Source organism: Micropterus dolomieu, linkage group LG18, assembly GCF_021292245.1.
Source record: "Micropterus dolomieu isolate WLL.071019.BEF.003 ecotype Adirondacks linkage group LG18, ASM2129224v1, whole genome shotgun sequence".
NCBI classification, from domain to species: Eukaryota; Metazoa; Chordata; class Actinopteri; order Centrarchiformes; family Centrarchidae; genus Micropterus; species Micropterus dolomieu.
In genome coordinates this window covers 26618659-26630857 of record NC_060167.1, presented here as the reverse complement: position 1 = coordinate 26630857, position 12199 = coordinate 26618659, and the positions used below count along the sequence as shown (strand labels likewise).

The window sequence follows — 12199 nt, the reverse complement described above, 5'->3', positions numbered from 1 at the left end:
CTGAAGAGTTTTCATTTTGGAATATAAATGAGCTGGTTTGGAAATTGTACTTAAATAATTAGATAATAAGATCTCTCATAACTTGGAGAGTGATTAATAATTAGTTTTGCCTACCATATGAGCAATCCCTTTTTAATAGGGCATACAATTTCTTTTTCTCAAGATAGTTATCTGATTTTAGATGAATCTCTTCAACTTTTATCTTGTCACTTTTTGTTCCGGTTTGAGGGCATTTTTGTGGAAGTCCTCCTTATACAAATTGCAATTCCAAGGATAGAAGGTATGTTGAATAGATTATAAAGCAGCCCCTTGAGGCAAATTGACCTGACTTGACACAAAAAGAGATACTACATGATGCATTATGTTGCATGAGTAAGTAATTTCGGAACCAAATAGCACATAAAATGTTTATGCATGCCAATTAGGCAAGCATATTTGTGGTACTGGAAAGAGGGAGACTTTTCATTATGACGTTCATGAACTCTGCATGTCTGAAATGTCTTGAAGTAGAAGTTGTTTTAATCCGGCTGATGGGCTGCAAGTTATTGCTCCTGATGTTGTTGCTTTGCAGAACAGTGGCTCTGCGAGATGAACACCGACATGAGCATTGAAATTGTTTGTGAAAGTGGTTCACTATACTGCAAGAATCAGTTAACGTTCTCTATCATCCAAAAAAAAATCTGATTTGACCTGTTGTATGCGGGCTTTATCAATTGTTGAAGATGTTAAATTAATTATTGGTAAAATTGCGGACAGTATCAAGGCAAGCGTGCTATCACTGATAAGCTTGTTGTCATTCGCATAATTTGTTTTTGTACGTGTTTGGCATCAGGAGATCAGTGAGCCGACAGTGCTGATTGATTACACAGCTCTCCATATGCATCAGACATTACCCTCAGCAGTGGCACAAGGCGCAGCAGGACTGTCTCCATTGATTGGGCCTGTGGTGAGGCTTTTAATAACATCTCAGACAGAAGTGAAGTTGAACTGCATGCAAACAAAAATATCGCTCATGAGACACTGTTCAAAGGTTGAGCTGAGGGCTTGCCGACAGGTTAGAACATACTGACCATGAGCAACAATGTTTTGTAACATAATGTGAAAACGTAATTTTAATAATAATAATAATATCATCATTATGGTTTTACTGTATGCAGAAAAATAATTAGTAATTGGGTTTCCTCTGTAAAGTAGGCCCAGGATTCATTTTTCATTCATACAGCACATGAAAGTATTCCTGCCTCCAACAACATGCCTGTTTGAATGTATGCTCCCGTGTTGACAGGAGGAAATGAGTCATATTTGCCAAAAATACACATCTTTGAAGTCAGAGTTAGCCTAAGGACGAGTAGTATTCCTACAGAGGAATGTAGTCATGGGTGGGTAAGTGCACACTGCCTATCTCATCAATAAGCTCTGAAAGGCAACACAAACAAATTCTGAATTTCTTTGCTTTGGTCTCAGACCTGCAGCTCCCACGGCAGATCAAAACCCAACTCATTAGGGTTTTCTGTTTGGGTTGTACGCAGTTTTAAATCAACTCGCTTACTTTCAGCTTTGCATATCAGCCGTTTTCATTAGTAGTTTTGCTGGAAATATCTGAAGACCTGCAGTAAAGTTTTTTCCGTGTCCAGGAGCAAAAGGTAACAATTAAAAAGATCAACCAACTACATTTTACACTGTGAAACATGCTGTTATTAAACTGGAAGCAAAGCAGTTGTTGTGAAACACATAAAAACTAATTTATGTGTTTGTGTGCGGAGAGCAGCCACTGTGAAAAAAACATATTTCTTAAATTTTTGTTATTAGAAAGAGAATTCTCAGTCCCATTACAACAAAGTATCTCTTTATGAGAAACCTTTACTTGCTACTTTGCAGTTTGTTGTTACTGTAATTCTACAACTACAACTTCTGTTTATTGTTTATTTGTCACCCATTGCATGCCCGTCTGAATGAGGGATCCCTCCTCTGTGTCTCTCCTGTCTCTTGAAGACACCATCAAGACAAACTGAGGCTAAATTTAAAGTCCAGTGGTACAAATTTGTGATTTGGGGCTGTGTAAAACTTAGAAAACATTATTTTATGACATTTAAATTAATATGAGGACACTTGAGTGAATTTTAACTACGCTGCAGCTTCACTGGGGCGAAGATTTTCTCGGCAGACCATTGACCTACTACAAAATGCCATAAAGCGACATTTTTAATGTTTTCATATTTTATGTTTTGTCCGTACTTCCTTCTGATTTTCAGCTATTTCTGATACCCAATCTAGTCTCACAATCATAGCATTTTTGTTATGCCAATTAAGTTTCCTCACTATACCAATTAAACAAACTGTCATTTTCTCATTCTGATACTGTCTAGTTAAAACTAGAACATTTCCCGTTACAGTGTTACATGATGCTTTCTCATTATGGCAGCTTGTACTGGCCTCACTAGGAACAGCCTGCAGGGTAAAAGGACATGACGTCTGTGGCCTGTCTCTGAACCCCTGTCAATAATTAAAGACTTAACAGTGTGCAAGATTGGTGCTAGGATTTAAACTGGCCTACATCTCTGTATGAACAACGCAGCGGGGAGCAGGTGATAACATCTTCTCTATAGGAGGAGGCATAGTCACGCTGAGATGGCCTTGGAAGTGGATGGGAATCAACGCTGTATATGCAGTGGTGTATATAGTCAAGGACATGAAGCAGCAGTCGGTAAATTCACATTTCTCCTCGTCTAAAAACATGTCATCCGTCATTTGACAGCTCATTTCCACCATAAATAAATAAATACTCAAATCAAAGGCAAATCAAAGTGATCTAATCTAAGTCAAACTTTCTTACTTACTATCTCAAAATTATTAAAATTTATGAATAAAATAATATAAATATTCTTTCAAACTGTATTATTAATATTTTAGCATAGGAACCTTATTAAAATATGTCTCTGAGATTTTAATAAAAGTAAAACAAAAAGTATTTCGTAAAACTTTTTGACTAACCAAATCAAAATGACGACTTAAAATGTCATAATTTTGATTTGGTTAGTCAAAAAGTTATTATTGTATTGTTATTGTATATTATTATTATTATTATTGTACATCACTGTTATTGCTAACAGTGACGTAAAGGCTTTTTTTTGTTTGTTTGTTTAGAGTTGAACTAATTCTTCCTGAGTCTTCTGGAAAACAAAATGCTGGCCTGGAAACCTTAATATTAATTAAAACAGACAAAAATTAGACGTACAATGGTGGATACCGTGAATGCAAAGTGTCATCCTTGTTGGGGTAAATGCATTGATTCAGTGTCAGGAGCAGGTCCTGCTTCTACTTACTCTATCAGGTGTACTAACCCACCACCCCACGCTGACATTTTAAGTAATGTGGTTATCAAAGCACATGAGCATAGGGGTAAAAAGAAAGCCTGTGATTCAGATAAATGTTGCAGAAGACATACTGTAATCCATACAACGATGCTGCAGCCTGAACGAGACAGCCTCGTAACTCCTGGGGCTGCCTGACCCAAATTCAGAGCTCCATTTTGTGTGACGGGTGGAAGTCAGCCACACTGGGCACAGCGAGAACGGGGTCGGGATGTGCACGAGATAGTACACAGCTATATTTGTTCAAAAGAGGTTACCTCCAGCAACCCCTATCACCAGCTGATCTCTTATGAAGGCCAGAGTGCTCTCTGTGGAGTCTTCAACGAGGGCAGGGTTACTTCGGTTTTAGTGTTAGACACAGATTAAAGTTAGTATTAATATATCTTTTTTACCATCTGTATGATAATGTTGGCCGAGGAAAAGGCTGAAGACAAAATTATATGTTAAGTTGAAGTCATTTTCAGAGCAAAATCAAATCTAGACCCATGCTACTGTTTGTTACAGTATCTGTAGCTTCCTTTTGTCCTCAAGTCAGTCTAGGCAACTGACTGCAGGGTTGATCATTAAACTTATTCATTCAGTTATTGATGTTCTACAGAGCACAAACTTTAATTAAGCTTCAGTAACATAAAAATAGTGTATAAATTGTACTTCATAAATAGTCACAGAATGTTTTATTTAGAGCATAGAATATCAGTTTTTGGGACCACAGCCTTGAAACTATACCCTCTAGTGACAGCAACTGTGCGGCGTGTTCAATTTGCAGCTATGGACGCTGAAAAAGAGACTGAGAGAATGAAAGTCTTTGAATGAATAGATCATGCAAAATAGGCTTACTGTAGCATGACCACAGGTTCTCGCCAAAACAAGCCCACATGTAGCCTCCTCCCCAAATGAACTCCAGCCCTCCTTCTTTCTTTTCCTCCACCCTTCCTCCAAGACTACACCTGTTGCATGGAATATGTCATGTTGTTACAGCTTGCCAGCTCCAATGTTCTGCAAAAAAAAGAGCAGATTTCACACAGCACAAGGGTGATTTGGTTGTCAGACATAAAGGCGAAAGATCTCATTACAAGGTATGTTCATTTTTTATTTATCTACCTTTCTTTGTTGTTTTTTTTTACTCCAAGCGTGCAGGGGACCAATGTGGGCGAGTATGAAACACTCTGGCCCCGGGCTTGTCTGAACCGATGAAGCTCACACTTTCCTGTGCTTTAGGTTTAGTGGGGAGCATTAATATTTGATACACATCTCAGTAGTGAGGTGTTGTTAGGATCACAATAAATTTGCAGTTTTGCCAGAAACATACAAACAGTTTCTATTAACATTAAGCCTTTATGGTGGCAGTTCAAAGCCATAAACTGCAATATCGTGACATAAAGTAGCTTTACACGGGTCATTCTTGAGAGTGCCCTATGAATAGGTTCCTTAAAGTTAATTTGAGATGATTTATTACGTTTCACATTACGATTTACTGATGATTTGAGGATTAATTGTGTATTGCTGACTCAGACTTAACATCTGCCCTTTTGTTGTCAGGTCTGTGGACCTATGTATTCTTTTGGACAGAATTGAGAAATACTTCGGCATCTCTGGCCAGGTGCTCAAGTGTTTGAGATCCTACCTTTCAGAAAGATCTCAATGTCTGTTTTATAATAACACATTTTCCTACCCTTCCCCACTTCAGCATGGGGTTCCACTTGGTTCAGTCCTTGGTCCACTGTTGTTTTTGTTATACTTAGCGCCATTGTGTCAGATCATTCGTGCTTTTGGGATTGCTTTTCATTGCTATGGTGATGATTTACAAATATATATGCCAGTTATTGCAGGAAATGCATCTGATTCGGTTGAGTTATTGACTCGCTTGGCTGCTTTGAGAAGCTGGTTATCAGTAAACTTCCTTACTCCTCAATTCAGCCAAAATTAATATATTATAGCTATTGTTTTAGATTAGGTCATTTGTATGACAATTTTACTCTATCCATTGATGATTTGGTCATTCAGTATAAAAATGGAATAAAGAATCTTGGGGTAGTTTTTGATCGGTCACTTTCATTTGATTTGCATATTAAAGAGGTGACAAAAGTAGCCTTCTTTCACCTCTGAAGAATCGCAAAGATTAGATCATCATCATTATTAGATCAGCACTTAAAGATGCTGAGGCCCTTATTCATGCCTTTGTTACATCTAGGCTGGACTATTGTAATGTACTTCTTCTTGGGGCTGCCTAAGAGAAGTTTGCGAGGTCTGCTGATGGTCCAGAATGCTGCATGCTAAATACTTACATATAACTCCTGTGCTGGCCTCACTGCACTGGCTCCCTGTTCAGGTTAGAGCAGATTTTAAGGTTTTGTTGTTAACGTACAAAATAGTAAATGGCCTTGCACCATTACATCTGTCTGATCTTTTAAATTCTTATGTGCCTACACAGTTGCTGCGCTCCCACGGGACAGGACTTCTGACTGTACCAAAGCTTAGGAAGAAAACGGTTGGTGAGCGAGACATTTCATTTCGTGCTCCAACATTACGAAACAGTCTTCCAGCAGATATTAGACTGGCATGTTCAATGTTCATTTATCTTTGATGTCTTTGTATAGTGGTACTTACTTTTTACTGTCTCGATTTAAAATTTTTATTGTTCTGTTTGTATTTTAATTGTATTCATTTTGTAAAGCACTTTGATTGAAAGTGCTCTATAAATAAATGTATTATTATTTACAGTCTTTAAAGTGCCAATGAAAATGCGTCATATCTTCAGTAAATTCAGCTAATGTAAGTGCCACTGCAACATTATTTGAATATTGCTGTTTCCCAACTGGTCAAAATATCAAATACTATCAAAATTTGGGAATGTTTGATTTGATGTAAGTTTTGGTTTAGTGGCAGTGACGGCTGGCTGGTGAAACTAATTGGGACGCAACTTCTAATGGAAAAGCTGTCACCAAACTCAAACAATGCTTTTTATAGTTGGGAGGCCAATTAGCTTCCTGGCAACAGTTAAATAGCATGTTCTGTGAGAGAAATGCTCTTTCCAAGGCTTGCCTTTTTTTAAAGCTTGTCTCAGCTCAGCTGTCTGTGTGCAGGTTTCAGATCTTTTCAGTATCCCGTGGAGGAATTGCTGCCAGCAGGTTTTTATTTTTACTTTTATTTTATTTATATTTTTTGCTTTCTTTTTTGTGTATCTAGAGCTTTGAAAGTCCACAAAAAGTTTCACATTCTCTGAGAGGATGTCATTTAAAGCTTCAAAATGTTGTGTCAGAAATAATGGGGTAGAAAGGTGATACAAGTCGTCATTTTAGAGCCTTAGCAGTAATATAGGACACAGCTGTTTCTGTTGAATGTTTAGACAAAAGGCAGTTGGACAAAGTAGGTCAACATAGTTTTCAAGGTGCTAAAAGCCATTCATTTGATCCTGGATGTCACATTTCCTTACCTGAAGGCTTGTCAACCGACACAAAGGCTGTAGTTTCACTGACTACCTTGTTCAGGAGTCTTTCTTCCATCAATGAATCACACCTGTTGGCCACAGACACTGATGTGGGTGAGTGTTGTTTTCTTTCTATGTCGAGTCACAGAGACTAAAGGGCGTAACCTCTTAATGGTGTCCTGCGGCCTGTCTCAGGGTCAGCTGCCTCTCTTGTGCATGAAGATGCCTTGGTTTTTATTTTAGTTCTTTTTTTATGAGCTGAGCTGTCATTAGGCTTTTACAACTTAGGCAACATGACCCATCTATTCAGTATTCATCAGCTATGTGTCGCTTTTGTAATTAAGCTTTCACTCCTTTATGTCCTTTAATTATTATCATTTTAAACTTAACAGAGATAGTTTTCTTTTTTATGTCTGTGAAAAGGAGTGAAATGGTTTGCTAGTTTTGAAACTAACCTTCAATAAAATATTCTATAATAGTTGAATGTAACCCACTGCAGTGTGTATTTTGCCTTAATTGTGAGGCAGTGGCTATATTAATCCTGGCATTTCTATTATTAGTTGTTCTGTTTGTTTGTTTTTCATTTCCAACAGATGCACATTTCCCACTAAAAGCTTTTAATGTTTCCTTGAACGGAAATCCGTACAATCCTGGACAAACACAAGCACAGACTGACAGGTGTGTCAGTAAACCCATCAAAAAACAAGAACACACACCAACACACACACACACACTCACACACACACTTTCTATACATTGACTTACATTCATTCTCTAGCGTACTTAACCCTAACTTAAACCTAACTTCACCCTAAAATATGAAGATTTACGTTACAGGGACATGCATTCTGACTCTGTAAAGAGATTTCTATCCCCACAACATTAGTATTACATGCCACACATGCACAGTTGTTTGGAGCTAGTCATATGTGTTCTTTTTTTAAAACATATTTAAGACTCCTAAGCATTTAAAACCCAGTAAGATTAATGAAAAGTCTTTAGTAACAGTGTGTGATGACAACTAAACATGATTGCAATATTACTTCCAGCAGTGACATAAAATGCTTGGATGAATTACTTGATAAAATAATTTGTTGAGAAATAAGTGTCTCTCTCTCTCTCTCTCTCTCTCTCTCTCTCTCTCTCTCTCTCTCTCTCTCTCTCTCTCTATATATATATATATATGTATATATAAATTGTTGTTTTCTTGTTGTTATTTGTACCTTCAGATCCCTGTTATCGAGTAGGAGGTTAGATGTTAGATCTATGCAGCCTAATGTGTTTGTGCATGCATCTCGTGGGCCCCATTAAGAACACATCTTTTGTTTGTGTGTGTGCGCACCTAGGTAAACATGTGTTTAAAGACCAGGCTCTTTGCTACTGACGTCCCTGTCAGGTCAGTTGTTTGAACAGCTGCACACTTTAGTACACACTCTCCCTCTCTTTCACATATACACTGGTGGATGATCTTTGCACACAATGCTTCAGACACACCCTATGTTGGACAATGTGTGTGTGTGTGTGTGTGTGGTGAAATTTAAAACATAATCTGTTAAATCTTTGTTTTGTTGTTGGGCTGACATACTCTTAAGTTTATACACTGTATCACTTTACCACAGTTTACCTGTGCATATCAACAAGCCTGCTGTGTCTTTATACTTAGGTGATTAACAAGATTAATTAAACGTTTGTAAACACCAGGGATGTTGTAGTGAATCCAAATTTAATGCCAGACAACATCTCATCAAACCAGGACCGATGTAAAAACCTTTAAGAACGCCTGTGTGTGTGAACCCTGCATCACACAGCTCTGCCAGGCAGATGTTTTGTGGTTATGTGATAATAGTACCTTACAAGGAGGCAGGTGAGAAAAGGGTCATACTGCTCGTAACATTGCATCCACACGCCATCTGGATGAATTTATCCTGTGGAAACGACTGCCTTCATCTGACAGCAGGGAGGAAGCACTTATCATTAGTCCTTGTTTGGTTGGGTTCGTTTCAGTGGATCATCTTGTCCTTTTTAGGAGAGGGTTCTCCTGCACTTGAACTTCATGTTCAAGTCTTTAAGTCAAGAGATGATATGTAGATGCAAAACAGTGTGAGTGCTGTGAGCTTACGCAGCCTTCTCTTTCTGCGGTTCTGTTGAGAGGCAGAGGCTGCTGCTCAAATAACAATCACAACACAATTGTGACCGTTGATGAAACATGACACCTTGTGGTCTAACATTTACACTGCAAGTTCAGTGAAGGAAGCCCATACAGGGCAGGGACGCAGGCCCACCGATGAGTTTAATCTGAGTGGATATGTAGGTATGTATGTGTACATTTTCACCATATTCTATATTATTTATATATGAGTTTTAATGTGTATTAGCACATTGATTGTATTTTTTTTCTCTCAGTCTGACTTTAGGGACTGTATGAAAAGTATTTGAGTGACGATGGGAGCTTAACTTTATGTTTCACTATAAAAAAAGAGGCCCTCCCCACGGTTATCAATGTTTTCTTTGAGCCCTTATCTTGACATGTCAAAATAATATAACATGTTTTAATTAGTACAACTTGTTTAATGGTATAACCCAATATCTTAATGGAACTGCTAATGTATTCATTAATAAAACCCTAATACGGAGACAGAACTCTGCATATGGTGCATGTGAAAGTTGTGTTTTAATGTAATGTATCTATGTAACAACAATATCAGCTATATTGCAAACAAATGCTAAAATTAAATTTTAAAAAAAATTATTTGTAGAATGATTTTTTTTTACTTACCTACCTTAAATGCAATACTACCCCCACTTTCAGCCAAAATAACATTTTTAATACCCTCTCCATTTTCACACTGCCTTCCCTCCTAACTATTTTTCAATAGTCCCTTACCGTTGGCTTTCATTCCCTGATCTGTATCACAGGAAAAGTAAATCTTGCTCCTGTTGTGCATTGGGTTGGTCCTGTAGACTGTCAACCCACCGCTGTGTGGTGTGGTTTTATGGCTAGCCAAAACATCTGCTGAGAAATAAAGCAGAAATAAGTAGTTAGTAAAACAGGAAGAATTGCTGATGTAATTAAGCACATATGAATTTTTCATGCTCAGCATCTCAGTAAAGGATTGTCAACCTTGTCCAGTTCAAATTCCAGTTTCCAAGTGATAAATCAGACAGATTAGCTCCACTCAGAGGCAGCCACCTCCCAACAGCTGCTTCTGCACTGCTAACTGTAAAAAAAAAATAATAAAAAGAACAGTGTGAGAAGAGCAGGGACAGAAAAGCTACAAACAGTGAGTTCGGCTGGGATAAAAAATAAGCAGTGTGAGAAAAAATAAGGGAGAGTGGCGGGAGGAATTAATGCAAGAAGACATTGAGGGGGAAATGGAGAAAAAAGGAAAATAGCAGACCAAGAGAGCACTTAGAGATCAGTGTTAGACAAGGTACAGTTGTTACAAGACAGACAGAGAGAAATGATCCCAGGAGACACTGGGGAGACAGTTGATGAGGCAGACATTGGGAAAGACGGGGAAAAAAATGGGTGGGGATAGTTGGCAGATCAGATTTAAACAGACTTGTGATGACTCAGTGGTATTTTAATAAAGCTGACATACTATTGTGTTGTTGTCTCGGACTTTCCCAACAAAATTAACGCGCCTGTTTACTCATATCAAGCTCTGTAAATCAAGTGATATTGGGCGACATCCATTTTTCAAATAAAGCTTTTGGCCATCTCCTACTAGCCCCTTTCCTCTGTTTATTAGTGGATCTAGTGAGAACCAAACACTCAAATCTCAGTACACTGCTATATGTTCGCTCTTGGTCTAGTCATGTGTTTCGAGGAGGATAGGAGAAGCATGAAGATACCTCCTAGCTGCTCATTTCTCTCTCTCACACACACACACACGCACACACACACACACACACACACACACACCTGTTGTCCTCCGTTTCACCTGAAACAACATTGTTTGCGTGTGCAGCAGTCTATCTCTGACTCAGCGGCATGTTTGGGTCTCCCTGTTTCCCATGGCCCGGCAGCAGGCGTTGTTTTCATATACCACTCTCCCAAAACACCATTGTGTCGACAGCTTTGCTTACACAAGCAAGTTGAGTAGAGAGTTAACCATTTAATGCTGTCTTGGTGTAGTCTTCATGGGTGTCGTATTTCAGTCTTGTGACCTCCCAAATAAGTTGTACTCTGTCTCAGTGAGAACGACTTGAACATTATAGGATTATTACAGTGGTAAGATATGTTGCTTAACAGCACAGGCAGGATGTGTTGTGTGCATCTGATTACTTTTGATAAAGTTTATATTTCCCAATCAGTACCTTCATGTTTTTCTAAACTTTTTAGCTACATCAGCACAATTGACCCTTCGCTAAGCCCCGCCCCCCTTAGTTACTGTTGTTAAAGAGGTGGTATTATGCTTTTTGGCGTTTTCCCTCTCCTTTATTGAGTTATATATCTTTTTTGTGCATGTAACAGGTTTGCAAAGTGAAAAAGCCTGAAGTCCAGCCCAAAAGGAATTCACATCTCCCACAGAAAGCTCTGCTCTGAACTGCTTGAAAACAGCTCGTTTGTAGTCCAGCCCTTCACTTCTTTTACTTGTGACGTCACAATGAAAACGCGTCATAAAGCTTGCCAAGCGGCTAGTGGGGTCAGGCACGCCCTCAAACAAAGCTAGTCTGAGCGGAGGCCCTTATGCTCGACTCGCCTTTGTTTGGGTTTCCATTGTAGAAATGTTGTACCTGTACCTGCTTCCAGGTACTTTTTTTCGTATCACCTCACCACCATCCAGGTTCCAAGCGAGCTGAGGGATACTAAAATGTAATGTGAAAACAGGACAGACTGCTGACTGGTCAGAGAGAATATTCACTATTTACTGCATCATCATTGCGTGCGCCAGACAGAGGCCAGCAACAGAAAGTTTTGAGGTGAGAAATCAGCTGTGTAGATTTCGAATATTGACAGTTTTACGAGAAGTGATGGTGGAACAAAAATGTGCTTGAATATTTTCGGAGTTGAGTAGCTCCGCAAGTGGCGGCGAGGGATGCCTGTGCCGACCCGCGGGAGGAGCGTGTGAGGCCGGCCAGCTGCCTGCTCACAGAGCCCTCTGCTCCCGCCGTCACACAGACCGCTGCAGCAACAACGGCAGAGGAAAACACAGCTGGAAGGTTTTCATACCGCTTATCTGTCTTTACATTCTGAGGAATGTTGAAACGTTTTAACTTAAAAAAGAGAAAGCTGTGTGGATCGCTGGTGTGTGTGTCGCATTGAACATTACGTCGCGGCAGTTGTGTGTGGGATCGCTATGACGACAAGCTACGTACTATCTCTGGGTTCTATCTGCAATGGAAAACGGAGCAGGGCCGAGTAGAGTCGAGTCTATCGATTGTGGCATTTATCGGC

The 12199-nt window shown here is 39.1% G+C and overlaps 1 protein-coding gene and 1 long non-coding RNA gene across 4 annotated transcripts in view; one reads left to right on the top strand and one right to left on the bottom strand.

The window, feature by feature from the left end:
- Window positions 1–9498: 9498 nt before the first annotated feature.
- On the bottom strand, window positions 9499–12177 carry LOC123987505. Of its 3 annotated transcripts, none has more exons than XR_006829144.1 (3): window positions 12121–12177; window positions 9920–10016; window positions 9499–9811 (listed from the first exon to the last, which is right to left on the bottom strand). It is a non-coding gene; the product is annotated as an uncharacterized LOC123987505 (long non-coding RNA). The 3 variants fall into 3 exon arrangements; XR_006829143.1 differs by lacking the exon at window positions 12121–12177 and adding an exon at window positions 11975–12034; XR_006829142.1 differs by lacking the exon at window positions 12121–12177 and adding an exon at window positions 10724–11246.
- quo (quattro) overlaps window positions 11703–12199 on the top strand; it is a 39525-nt gene continuing 39028 nt past the window's right edge. The window contains exon 1 of the mRNA XM_046076464.1: window positions 11703–11724. The gene's annotated coding sequence lies outside the window, so the exon portion shown is untranslated. The remainder of the gene's footprint in view (window positions 11725–12199) is intronic.